Here is a 14,190-nt window from a genome sequence, read left to right as displayed (position 1 = left end):
CACATCCATGCCCGAGGCAGAATTCGAACCTGCGACCGTAACGGTCGCGCGGTTCCAGACTGTAGTGCCTAGAACCGCTCGGCCATCCCGGCCGGCTAGAATACATTTAGTCGATATTATAGGAATCGTGCGAACTGTAAGTGCTACCCTCTAGTGGACAGACTTGTAATCGTCGTGAAGGAGTAACGCGGCCCACGAGGAAGACAGCCATAGCGCGTACGTCACAGCACGTGAAGGGCCAGCAGGCGTCTCCGAGTTTATAATTCTTGACCGCGCGTTCAAATGCATGCGAGCTCTCGATAGCACACGACAGAGTTAAGACTTTTAGTTGGTACGTTTTCAATTACATGTTGATTTTCCGTGGGCCCTGCACGCAGCCAAGAGTTCGTGAAGTGTAGCAGACTAGTGTGGCGTTCCAGGGCCCGTATTTCTCGTAGACAAAAATGGTTCAAATGGCTCTGAGCACTATGCGACTTAACTTCTGAGGTCATCAGTCGCCTAGAACTTAAAACTAATTAAACCTAACTGACCTAAGGACATCACACACATCCATGCCCGAGGCAGGATTCAAACCTGCGACCGTAGCGGTCGCTCGGTTCCAGACTGTAGCGCCTAGAACCGCACGGACACTCCGGCCGGCTTCTCGTAAGTTTTTATTTCTTCTCCATGGACTTTAATACCTACTTCGAGTTTTTCTTTTGTTTCCTTTACTGCTTGCTCAATATACAGATTGAATAACATCGGGGACAGGCTACAACCCTGTCTCACTGCCTTCCCAACCACTGCTTCCCTTTCATGCCCCTCGACTCTTATAACTGCCATCTGGTTTCTGTACAAATTGTACAGAATTGTGCATCTATAACTTTGACGCCCTGTAGCGTCGTTGTATGACGTTTCTGGACGTTAGTTCCTATGTGAAACCTGATCTACTAAGTCCCCTCTACAACCTATAAAGTGCCTCTAACTCATTTACTGAACGTAAGGTGCAATTGTAGTTCAGCGTACAATTATACACAGGCGTGGTTAAAAAGGTACAACCGGAAAAAATAATTCGAGCAGAAGGCCCCGCACCTGGAAAAGAATGCTGAGTGCTTTCGACAGCAGTGGCGGAAAAAGAATATGCGAGCTACATTTCATAAATAATATACCGGTAAACTAATTTTTTTACTTACACTTTTTTTAACATCTCTTTACCACCCTCCAATATAGTCTCCCTGCATCTCTATTACTGAATCTCAACGTCTATTTTTCCATCCAGGACACCATTTCTGTTCATCTGTCGAATAGCTCGGGTAACGGTGGCAGAAAGTTCTTCCAGAGAAAGATAACGACCTCCATGCATAGGTTTTCTCAACTTCAGGAATAGGTCGAAATCTGGTGGACTCATCTCAGGGCTGTACGGAGGATGCGGCAACGCTTCCCATCCGTATTCACGCAGTTTTTGGGTTACAACATCGCCGATATGCAGGCGTGCATTGTCGTGGAGAGTGAGTGGCCCAGCCGCGAACAACTGAGGTTGGGTTTTTTGCATTTTTCTGCCCAGGTTTTGCATGAAGTTGTTCCACATGGAACCCTATCTGTCATAATGATTTGATGATCATAATCAAAAATCATCGTTTGCTTGAGCTTTGACTGAGCGCATCGAAATTTTTTTGGACGCGGAGAATCTGAAGCTCTACACTCACTGAACTGTGCTTTCAATTCCGGTTCAAAGTTTCTGATCCATGTTTCATCAATAGCGAAAATTCGACACAAGAATCCTTGATCTTCACGATCGAATCGTTGCTTGAGCAAGGTTGCAATTTCCAGGCTTTTCTGCTTCTCTTCAGCAGTCAAACAGAGCGGGACAAATTGCGCAGAAATTTTTCTCTTCTTCAAATTATTTGTCAGAAAACGGAATACTTATGTTGTGGGAATTCCCGTGGCTTTAGACAGTTCCTCACAAGTCTCACAAGTCTGCCACAAGTTTCACACATCGTTCCATCTGTTGACTTTTTTGGCCTTCTAGGTCTTCAATTATCGTGTATGCTCATACGACCACCACGAAAACGATTAATCCAACGTGATACTGTATTACGGTTCACAGTAAACTCACCATTAACTTCACTTAACGTACTGCGGACTTCTGTCGGGTTTGTACGACCTCTGGTCTTCAACAGCCACACTACCCGAAGCCCCTGCACGCTCCAGTTCAACCACTCGCCAATTTTTTGTTAGAGTACAAAGGGAAAAAAGAAAAACACGTGCTTCTTCCTCAACCTCTCACCAACACCTGACGTAATTTTCATTGTTGTTGCACAAACAATCCGCAGTAATACCAACCTGTGCATTATTGCACGTATGAAATGTACCTCGTAGTCAGCGGCGTCAGTTTGGAATCTGATATTAAGAAAACAATTATCCATCGTGTTATGCGAGTGTGGCTCTACTGACAGTGTACAAACTCAATTAGGCCACTAAATGAGAAGACTCATCGCCAAAAGTGTGCTGCACTTTCTCAGATTTATAGTAAAATGGTTCAAATGGCTCTCAGCACTGTGGGACTTAACATCTGTGATCATCAGTCCCCTAGAACTTAGAACTACTTAAACCTAACTAACCTAAGGACATCACACACATTCATGCCCGAGGCAGGATTCGAACCTGCAACCGTAGCGGTCACGCTGTTCCAGACTGAAGCGCCTAGAACCGCACGGCCACACCGGTCGGCAGATTTATAGTAGAGGATATAGATGACGTTATGCACTACGCTCCAAATAATCTTGTCTATGTGTACAAACTTTGTGTCACATAATAAATAGACATCCAAGAATATGCATGGCATGTTTAAAGAAGATTAAAGAAGTGCGAATTCTGCAGAGGAGTCAATTTTCAGTAAGAAACACATTTTGAGAGTACAGCAACTAAACGAGATAGTGTACACAGCCTAAAGTGAAAGTATAAAGTTGGCGCTAACTTACAAGCACGTGACAAGCAGCTTTCTCTTTACGGAAATAAATAAACGACTGCCAACTACACTACTGGCCATTAAAATTGCTATACCACGAAGAAGACGTGCTACAGACGCGAAATTTAACCGACAGGAAGAAGATGCTGTGATATGCAAATGATTAGCTTTTCAGAGAATTCACACAAGGTTGGCGCCGGTGGCGACACGTACAACGTGCTGACATGAGGAAAGTTTCCAACAGATTTCTCATACACAAGCAGCAGTTGACCGGCTTGCCTGGTGAAACGTTGTTGTGATGCCTCGTGTAAGGAGGAGAAATGCGTACCATCACGTTTCCGACTTCGATAAAGGTCGGATTGTAGCCTGTCGCGATTGCGGTTTATTGTATCGCGACATTGCTGCTCGCGTTGGTCGAGATCCAATGACTGTTAGCAGAATATGGAATCGGTGGGTTCAGGAGGGTAATACGGAACGCCGCGCTGGATCCCAACGGCCTCGTATCACTAGCAGTCGACATGACAGGCATCTTATCCGCATGGCTGTAACGGATCGTGCAGCCACGTCTCGATCCCTGAGTCAACAGATAGGGACGTTTGCAAGACAACAACCATCTGCACGAACAGTTCAACGACGTTTGCAGCAGCATGGACTACCAGCTCGGAGACCATGTCTGCGGTTACCCTTGATGCTGCATCACAGACAGGACCGTCTGCGATAGTGTACGGAACGACGAACCTGGGTGCACGAATGGCAAAACGTCATTTTTTCGGATGAATCCAGGTTCTTTTTACAGCATCATGATGGTCGCATCCGTGTTTGGCGACATCGCGGTGAACGCACGTTGGAAGCGTGTATTCGGCATCGCCAAACTGGCGTATCACCCGTCGTGATGGTATGGGGTGCCATTGCTTACACAGCTTTAGTTTCTATGGGCCAGAAATGAAGATAACGTGGCGTCACAAGATACGGGGTTCAAGCAGTTCGCGTCATATTTTGCACCTTCTCAATTCCCGCAATTCTTCTAAGGAAAATTCATGATCTGGCTGTGAAAGCAGTCCAGTGTTGTACTAACACAACCGTTACCATCCACAGTTCATTTCTTACGCTTCACGTACTTGTGAAGGCTTTATAATGATGTTTCTTGGTATTTTTTCTTTCAGTGACTTGTTGAATATTGCCGTAAAGCAAAGTGTTTTCGAAACTGTAACTCCACAAAATATCCTTTTCGAATGCCGGTCTGCTGCAGCATTATGTTACGTTTTCCTATCGCTTCTAGAAAACTAGTTGTTGTTGAGAAACCGAGTTAATAGAAAAAAAGCTTTTCCGTATTGGCATGTTGTGTTGCAAAGATGATCTACCGTGAATTTGCAGCGCTGGGTTAATTGGACATGGACACGTGGCCGTTGTACCACAGTACAATGAACACCTGAGAGACTTAAGATAGAACACGATTTGAGACGCAAATTTACCATGAGAGATTCAAACAGAGCTACGAAAATGCTACATCTTTATCCTCATGACTAGTCTGTAATTGGCAGACTCGTTCTCGACTGTTCCAGTCTAGAATAGCACGTGGGAAGATGGGCACATATACGAGGGCAGTTCAATAAGTAATGCAACACTTTTTTTTTCTCGGCCAATTTTGGTTGAAAAAACCGGAAATTTCTTGTGGAATATTTTCAAACATTCCCGCTTCGTCTCGTATAGTTTCATTGACTTCCGACAGGTGGCAGCGCTGTACGGAGCTGTTAAAATGGCGTCTGTAACGGATGTGCGTTGCAAACAACGGGCAGTGATCGAGTTTCTTTTGGCGGAAAACCAGGGCATCTCAGATATTCATAGGCGCTTGCAGAATGTCTACGGTGATCTGGCAGTGGACAAAAGCACGGTGAGTCGTTGGGCAAAGCGTGTGTCATCATCGCCGCAAGGTCAAGCAAGACTGTCTGATCTCCCGCGTGCGGGCCGGCCGTGCACAGCTGTGACTCCTGCAATGGCGGAGCGTGCGAACACACTCGTTCGAGATGATCGACGGATCACCATCAAACAACTCAGTGCTCAACTTGACATCTCGTTGGTAGTGCTGTCACAATTGTTCACCAGTTGGGATATTCAAAGGTTTGTTCCCGCTGGGTCCCACGTTGTCTAACCCGAACACCATAAAGAGCAAAGGAGAAGAGAACCATCTGTGCGGAATTGCTTGCTCGTCATGTGGCTGAGGGTGACAATTTCTTGTCAAAGATTGTTACAGGCGATGAAACATGGGTTCATCACTTCGAACCTGAAACAAAACGGCAATCAATGGAGTGGCGCCACACCCACTCCCCTACCAAGAAAAAGTTTAAAGCCATACCCTCAGCCGGTAAAGTCATGGTTACAGTCTTCTGGGACGCTGAAGGGGTTATTCTGTTCGATGTCCTTCCCCATGGTCAAACGATCACCTCTGAAGTGTATTGTGCTACTCTTCAGAAATTGAAGAAACGACTTCAGCGTGTTCGTAGGCACAAAAATCAGAACGGACTTCTCCTTCTTCATGACAACGCAAGACCTCACACAAGTCTTCGCACGCGAGAGGAGCTCACAAAACTTCAGTGGACTGTTCTTCCTCATGCACCCTACAGCCCCAATCTCGCACCGTCAGATTTCCATACGTTTGGCCCAATGAAGGACGCAATCCGTGGGAGGCACTACGCGGATGATGAAGAAGTTATTGATGCAGCACGACGTTGACTCCGACATCGACCAGTGGAATGGTACCGTGCAGGCATACAGGCCCTCATTTCAAGGTGGCGTAAGGCCGTAGCATTTAATGCAGATTACGTTGAAAAATAGTGTTGTGTAGCTAAAAGATTGGGGAATAACCTGGTGTATTTCAATGCTGAATAAAACAACCCCTGTTTCAGAAAAAAAATGTGTTGCATTACTTATTGAACTGCCTTCGTATCTTTCAGTGCGAGCACTGATTTATTTTATTACGTAGGTCATTCCTTCGTGTGGGAGTCAACAAAATATTTGCGCATTCGGAGAAAAAGCTGGTGACTGAAATTTCTTGAAGAGATCTGGCTGCAACGAAAAACGACTTTTTTAATAACTGCCACCCCAAATCGCTTATCATAAGCGTGACACTTTCTCCACTGTTTCGCGATAATACAGAACTTAACAGGAAACGTTCCTGGGACAACAGACACAGTGCAACCCATGATAGGAGCATTTTGTTACACAAGTATTATGTACACTGGTCAGCCAAATCATTATGACCACTGCCCACCGCTACGTTGGGTGCCGCCCCGTGGCATTGATGGTACCTAACGTGGTGACAAAAGTATGTAAGCGGAGCAGATACGGACGAGGGATCACCCAACCGAAGATAGGGCTGCAAATGGGGAACTCTACTGACGAGGAAAGCGATTTTGACAAAGGGGAAGATTATTATTACGCAGAGCCTGTGAACGAACATCTAGGAAACGACAAAGCTGGTCGGATGTTCACGTGCGACTGTGGTGAGCATCTACGGAAACAGACAGGACAGTGAAACTGCCAATGGACGCTAAATGGTTGGACGTCTACGACTCTTCACAGAGCATGGGGTTCCGAGACTTGTCTGGAATAGGATAGATAGGAGGGTAGATGGCGATCTGTGGCATCTCTGCTGGAAACCTGGTGCACGCACAAGTGTTTCGAGCACACCGTTCATCGTACAGGGTGTTTCAAAAATGACCGATATATTTGAAACGGCAATAAAAACTAAACGAGCAGCGATAGAAATACACCGTTTGTTGCTATATGCTTGGGACAACAGTACATTTTCAGGCGGACAAACTTTCGAAATTACAGTAGTTACAATTTTCAACAACAGATGGCGCTGCAAGTGATGTGAAAGATATAGAAGACAACGCAGTCTGTGGGTGCGCCATTCTGTACGTCGTCTTTCTGCTGTAAGCGTGTGCTGTTCACAACGTGCAAGCGTGCTGTAGACAACATGGTTTATTCCTTAGAACAGAGGATTTTTCTGGTGTTTGAATTCCACCGCCTAGAACACAGTGTTGTTGCAACAAGACGAAGTTTTCAATGGAGGTTTAATGTAACCAAAGGACCGAAAAGCGATACAATAAAGGATCTGTTTGAAAAATTTCAACGGACTAGGAACGTGACGGATGAACGTGCTGGAAAGGTAGGGCGACCGCGTACGGCAACCACAGAGGGCAACGCGCAGCTAGTGCAGCAGGTGATCCAACAGCAGCCTCGGGTTTCCGTTCGCCGTGTTGCAGCTGCGGTCCAAATGACGCCAACGTCCACGTATCGTCTCATGCGCCAGAGTTTACACCTCTATCCATACAAAATTCAAACCCGGCAACCCCTCAGCGCCGCTACCGTTGCTGCACGAGAGACATTCGCTAACGATATAGTGCACAGGACTGATGACGGCGATATGCATGTGGACAGCATTTGGTTTACTGAAGAAGCTTATTTTTACCTGGACGGATTCGTCAATAAACAGAACTGGCGCATATGGGGAACCGAAAAGCCCCATGTTGCAGTCCCATCGTCCCTGCATCCTCAAAAAGTACTGGTCTGGGCCGCCATTTCTTCCAAAGGAATCATTGGCCCATTTTTCAGATCCGAAACGATTACTGCATCACGCTATCTGGCCATTCTTCGTGAATTTGTGGCGGTACAAACTGCCTTAGACGACACTGCGAACACCTCGTGGTTTATGCAAGATGATGCCCGGCCACATCGCACGGCCGACGTCTTTAATTTCCTGAATGAATATTTCGATGATCGTGTGATTGCTTTGGGCTATCCGAAACATACAGGAGGCGGCGTGGATTGGCCTCCCTATTCGCCAGACATGAACCCCTGTGACTTCTTTCCGTGGGGACACTTGAAAGACCAGGTGTACCACCAGAATCCAGAAACAATTGAACAGCTGAAGCAGTACATCTCATCTGCATGTGAAGCCATTCCGCCAGACACGTTGTCAAAGGTTTCGGGTAATTTCATTCAGAGACTACGCCATATTATTGCTACGCATGGTGGATATGTGGAAAATATCGTACTATAGAGTTTCCCAGACCGCAGCGCCATCTGTTGTTAAAAATTGTAACTACTGTAATTTCGAAAGTTTGTCTGCCTGAAAATGTACTGTTGTCCCAGCATATTGCAACAAACGGTGTATTTCTATCGCTGCTCGTTTAGTTTTTATTGCCGTTTCAAATATACCGGTCATTTTTGAAACGCCCTGTACATGGTTCAACGTAGAGCCCCGCAGCAGACCACCACCACGTGTTCACATGTTAACCCAACGACATCGTCAATTACGATTGCAGTGGGCACGGGAACATAGGGATTCGACCGTCGATCGCCGGAAACATGTCGACTCTTCGCTACTCTTGGTCTATGGTTGTCATCGAGGTGAATGGCGGCTCGAAACGTGCAGCGCACCGCGGATGCAGGCTGGTGGGGGTAGTATTATCCTATGGGAGACATTATGCTGATCTTGCATGGGACCTGTGGTAGTAATCGAGGACACGCTGACAGCTGCGAACCAACTGCATCCTTTCATGCTCGATGTTTTCACCGACGGCTATGTCATCCTTCAGCAGTATAATTGCCTGTGTCTTGGAGCCAGAACCGTGTGGTTCGAGGAGCATATGGTAAACTCACGTTGATGTCTCGGCGACAAAATTTGCCTGATGTAAATGCTATGGAAGCCATCTGGGTAGCTATCGGGTTCCATCACCGCGTATGCAAATCACGGGCTCGTTATTCACGCGAATTACATGATCTGTACGTGGACATCTAATGCCATATACCTCCACAAACCCACTAACAAACTGTCAGATCCCTGTTTCGCTGAATCAGAAATGTATTTTGTTAGGATTAATAAAAGTTTGAAACACGTACACAAAAGCTTGCTGATGCTGAATTGGCCATTAGAACATATCGTACATTATTTATTTGTGTGTTTCAGTCACATTACGTAGTTGATTTAACGCAGACTGTTCTCCATCATACGTCGGTTTAAATATCACGCAAATGACTGTATATTCCTCTGTACTCGTTTGCGTCTCTTGAAATATACTGTGCGCTCAGGCGAGGTGATATTTCACAATTCATTGGGGGGTGCTTGTTGACAGTCTTCCTCGCAGTGGAAACAATTTAGTGTATGCTTCACGCGTATTCGGAACAAATGTTTCTTGCGCCATCTGTGATTAAATTATTGAAAAAAAATATTCTAGTTCATTTAGTTATAAAATATTACTGCTGTTTCGTAAAATATCTGGAGTAAATATCTAGAATGTAACGTTTATATGGTGAGCCCCCTGATGTGAAACTTGTCAGCATACGAATTCTGAACCACGAGCAGTCGAATCAGATAGCTACTGTGTTGGAGGGAGAGATCTCTTGTCTCAACGGCGTTGCCAACCTCATTTTGCCTTCAGTAACATCGAGGAAAAATTGACACCAAGAGGAATTGAGGAGAAATTTTAATAAAATCGAAATGTAATTTTTATGTAACATCTGACATTTCATACCAAACATGAAAGACCGTTTTATTGTAAGTTGCAGCATTTGTTCTTTCTTGTATTTCACTTTAATGAACGTGTCTAACACAACATAAATATGAGTTTGAAAACCGTGTGTGAGATACAAAAAGGAAATGCTACTGCCATAAGTAATGTTAATCAAGTACTGATGTCTTCGACCTATGCAAATGTATGGTTCTCATTAGGGCCGTCGAAAAAATATCGATATACCGATCCTTTTCCTAAAATGTGTCTGTTACATCGGCGATATTATTCCCCACGATATATCAATATCAATTTGGCAATATCGAGAGCCGATATTTTTATATTACACTTTTTTCACAATTTTTCGTAAATATGTTCTTTTGAAATTGTAGTCGAACGTAATTTTACTTTCACTGTGTGAAGGAGTCTGATTGCTTTTAGAGCTTTCAGGGCGTCCAATCTTTCTCCTTGACTGTGTGAAGCAAGTATTGGTGGCACAAAAGAAAAAGTTAGATTGCACTGGGGGATGGCGGTGTGAAGGGAAGAACAAGATTTCCGATGTGAAGAAATAGCACACAAGTAACGTTAAGAACAATTTTTAACGCGACTGTTGTGTTATATATTGACATCGGCATTCTTCAAAAACAGTTGCTGAAAATGATGAACAAAAATATAAATGAAAGGCTGGTCTTTGCGGTGGGCGGTGACGTGTGGGGGGAAATGCTGACGTAATCGGCGCTCGGCGTTACCAATAGAAAGTGCAACGTATAACTTTACCATGCAATTTTGACACTACAACTGCTAGGTCGCTGGCGTTGGCAGAAATGAACAAGACAGGCAGGTCGACATGAAGTGTTTTGGACAAATCCGCTGTGTGACGAAACTGAAATATGGACTCATCGAACACCTTTATTGTGCCATTTGTATACAGCTATCATTTTTAGCAAAGTGGTCATCGCCAAGCGTAAACGTGCATCATTTTCTTTTCAGTTTTTGCTCTAAGGGCGAATAGGTAGGCTGCTAGCTTGTTGATGTACAGAATATCTAATAATAAGCAATACTTAAATATGCAGCTCTAATACCGCCAGTATATTTACAGTGTGCCGTCGATATTTTTATAGGCCGGTACCACGATATATCTTCTATCGATGTACCGATGCATAGATACATTTCTTTGATATATCGAGAGCCGATATTCATTTAAATATGAATATATCGGATTCCCGATATTTTTAATAATATCGACAGTCCTATTTCTCATCCCCCAGAAAATAATTTGGAAGCACTATGCAACTCGGAAATTGAATATAAATAGTCACACATACACGCACTTTCATACATTCAGCGCAATGGAAAGGAAATGGACTTTCATAGCTAATACTTGTTCACTGAGGTGATAAAAGTCATGGGATACCTCTTACTCCGGCCGCTGTGGCCGAGTGGCTCTAGGCGCTTCAGTCCGGAATCGCGCTGCTGCTACGGTCGCAGGTTCGAATCCTGCCTCGGGCATGGATGTATGTGATGTACTTAGGTTAGTTAGGCTTAAGTAGTTCTAAGTCTAGGGGACTGATGACCTCAGATGTTAAATTCCATAGTGCTTAGAGCCATTTGAACCATTTGATACCTCTTAATATCGTGTATGACCTCCTGTTGCTCGGCATAGCAGAGCATCTCGGCAAGGACTCAACTAGGTCCCTGCAGAAATATTGAGCCACGCTGCCTCTATAGCTGTCCTTAACTGTGCAAGTGTTGCTGGTGGAAGAATTGTCCGGAATGTTCTTCAAACAAATCGCCAACAATTGTGGCCCGGTGACATGGTGCATTGTCGCTGATAGTAATTCCATCGTTTTTTGGGAAGCTGAAGTCTATGAATGGCTTAAAATAGTCTTCAAATAGCCGAACCGTTAATTGAAAGTCGTCGGCCCTGCGTTGTCTGTGGTGAGAAGTAATGCTTGAGATGTGGTATTCTCGGCACCCTCTTCACACTGTGGACGTCCGAGTATTGAATTCCCTAAAGATTTGCTAAATGGAATGTTCCATGCGTCTAGTTACAACTACCATTCTGCGTTCGAAGTCTGTAAATTCACGTCGTGCAGTCATAATCACATCGGTAACCTTTTCACATTAATCACCTGAATATCATTGACAGCTCCACCAATACGCTGCTTTTTATACCTTGTGTAAGCAATATTACCGAAAAACTGTATATGTGCCTATCGCTATCCCATGACTTTTGTCATTGACTTGTGAAGCCACTGAATCAAACTGAAAATGTGTTAGCTTTCTCCTCATAGCTTCCAGCTGTCCCGTGAGGATGTTTCTTCAATTTTGTAATCATCGATCTGACATGCAAAAATCGACCAGGTGTGAGTAGGATTCGCGCGCTGAGGGTTCGATTTTTAAAATTTTTATACATTATTTTTATTAGTTTTGAGTCATCAGGCTGCTGACTGGTTGGTTCGTTTTCCGCCACGATGTCCTTTCCTGTGCCAACCTATTCATCTGTGAGTAGCCCTTGCAACCTACCTCCTCAATTATTTGCCCATATATTCAAATTCTGTCTTCCTTTACAGTATTTGCCCTCTACAGCTCTCTCTGGTACCATGGAAGTCATTGCCTGATGTCTTAACAGTTGTTCTATTATCCTACCCCTTCCCCTTGTCAGTGTTTTCCACATATTCCGCCGGCCGCGGTGGTCTCGTGGTTGTAGGCGCGCAGTCCGGAACCGTGCGACTGCTACGGTCGCAGGTTCGAATCCTGCCTCGGGCATGGATGTTTGTGATGTCATTAGGTTAGTTAGGTTTAAGTAGTTCTAAGTTCTAGGGGACTAATGACCACAGCAATTGAGTCCCATAGTGCTCAGAGCCATCCACATATTCCTTTCCTGTCCGATCCCACACGGAACATCTCCATTCCGTACTTTGTCAGTCCACCTAATTTTAAATATTCGTCTGTAGCACCTCATCTCAAATGCTTCGATTCTCTTCAGTTCAGGTTTTCCCACAGCCCATATTTCACTACCATTCAATGCTGTACTCCAAAAGTACATTCTCACAAATTACTTCCTCAAATTAAGGCCTGCGTTTGATACTAGTAGACTTCTCTTGGGCAGGAGTGCCCTTTCTGCCGGAGCTTTTGGTGTCCACATTGTTCCATCCGTCATTGGTTATTTTGCTGTCTAGGTAGCAGAATTCCTTAACTTCATCTACTTCATGACCATCAATCCTGATGTTAAGTTCCTCACTGTTCTCATTTCTGCTACTTCTCATTACTTTCGCCTTCCTTCGATTTACTCTCAATTCCATATTCTGTACTCATTAGATTGCTCATTCCACTCAGTATATCATGTAATTCTACTTCACTTTCACTCAAAATAGCAATCCCATCAGCGAATCGTGTCGTTGATACCCTTTCACCTTGAATTTTAATTCCACTCCTGAACCTTTCTTTTATATCCATCGTTGCTTCTTCGATCTACAGATTGAACAGTAGGGGGGAAAGACCACTTCCCTGTCTTACACCCTTTTTAGTCCGATCACTTCGTTCTTAGTCGTCCACTCTTATTATTCCCTCTTGGCTCTTGTACATGTTGTATATTACCCGTCTACCTGTATAGCTTAACCCTATTTTTCTCAGAATTTCGAACATCTTGCCCAACTTTACGGTGTCGAACGCTTTCGGCAGCTCAAGAAATCCTATGAATGTGAGGATTCCGTACAAACTTAAATATGTGTACATTCTGTAATTATGTATACATTCTGTAAATCGAGCATCTCGTCAGGTTTTGCCTGTTGTCGATAATGATACTGGCAAGACATCGGTCACAGTGATACCACGACTTTCGAGACTGTTTCAACTTCAAGTTTGAAATCGGATAGCAAATGACTAAAAAATATTTTTTCATGTGATACAATTACGAATTAACAATTTTCTGATTGTTTTCCTTTTCTTGTACTGTGAAACATTTTTTCTTGCCAAATTTAACAATTCTGCGTCGTATGGGGTACAGAGGGGCTATTCCGCCCATTGGGCTAATCCGCCTGAAATAAGAAATGTTGCAACAGTGCGCTTAGCTCCTGGGTAGCATTCATCTCACACTAGGTGAGGAGAAACCTACGTCATAGTGACGTAACGCTACGCCCTCGTGACGTAAATAACCTAAATCGGCTACAGGAGTACGTATATCGATTTTTGTAGATAAATGTAAATACATGTGAACAAACGAAGTGACAGGAGTTGTGCGTTACGCTCATGCCAGTTGAATGAATTATTAAGCTGCAGTCCCAACAATTTGCTATGTTATTGTGTGTTTCGTGAACATAGTGAATGTCTGAACGAAGGAACAAATACCAATCTAATCTAATCATAAAGAAAGTGATGCCTCACAGAGGCAAGGTCGTTTGGCCTGCAGTGTGTGCCAGTATCTCTTTGACTGTAGTAAGCGTGTTTTCTGTTATATTATTGACAAGACAGAAGAACAGACTATAGAGGTAAACGCATTGTGATGGATGATTGCTATAGTTACCATACGCAATAACATGAAATTTTAAACTCTTATTGTTACTTGTATAACAACACAGGTTATGCAGTGTGTGTATCAACAAATATTGTTGATTTTTTCCCCACAAAGGTCTGATTTGGCAGGTCTTTCAAAATGTCAGTATACGGGGCTATTTCGCCACATACATGTGGGGCTGTTTCCGCTCAATCAGATTATTAGTTTAATTG

The sequence above is a fragment of the Schistocerca nitens genome, chromosome 5 (assembly GCF_023898315.1).
Source record: "Schistocerca nitens isolate TAMUIC-IGC-003100 chromosome 5, iqSchNite1.1, whole genome shotgun sequence".
NCBI classification, from domain to species: Eukaryota; Metazoa; Arthropoda; class Insecta; order Orthoptera; family Acrididae; genus Schistocerca; species Schistocerca nitens.
This window is presented reverse-complemented; position numbering follows the sequence as displayed.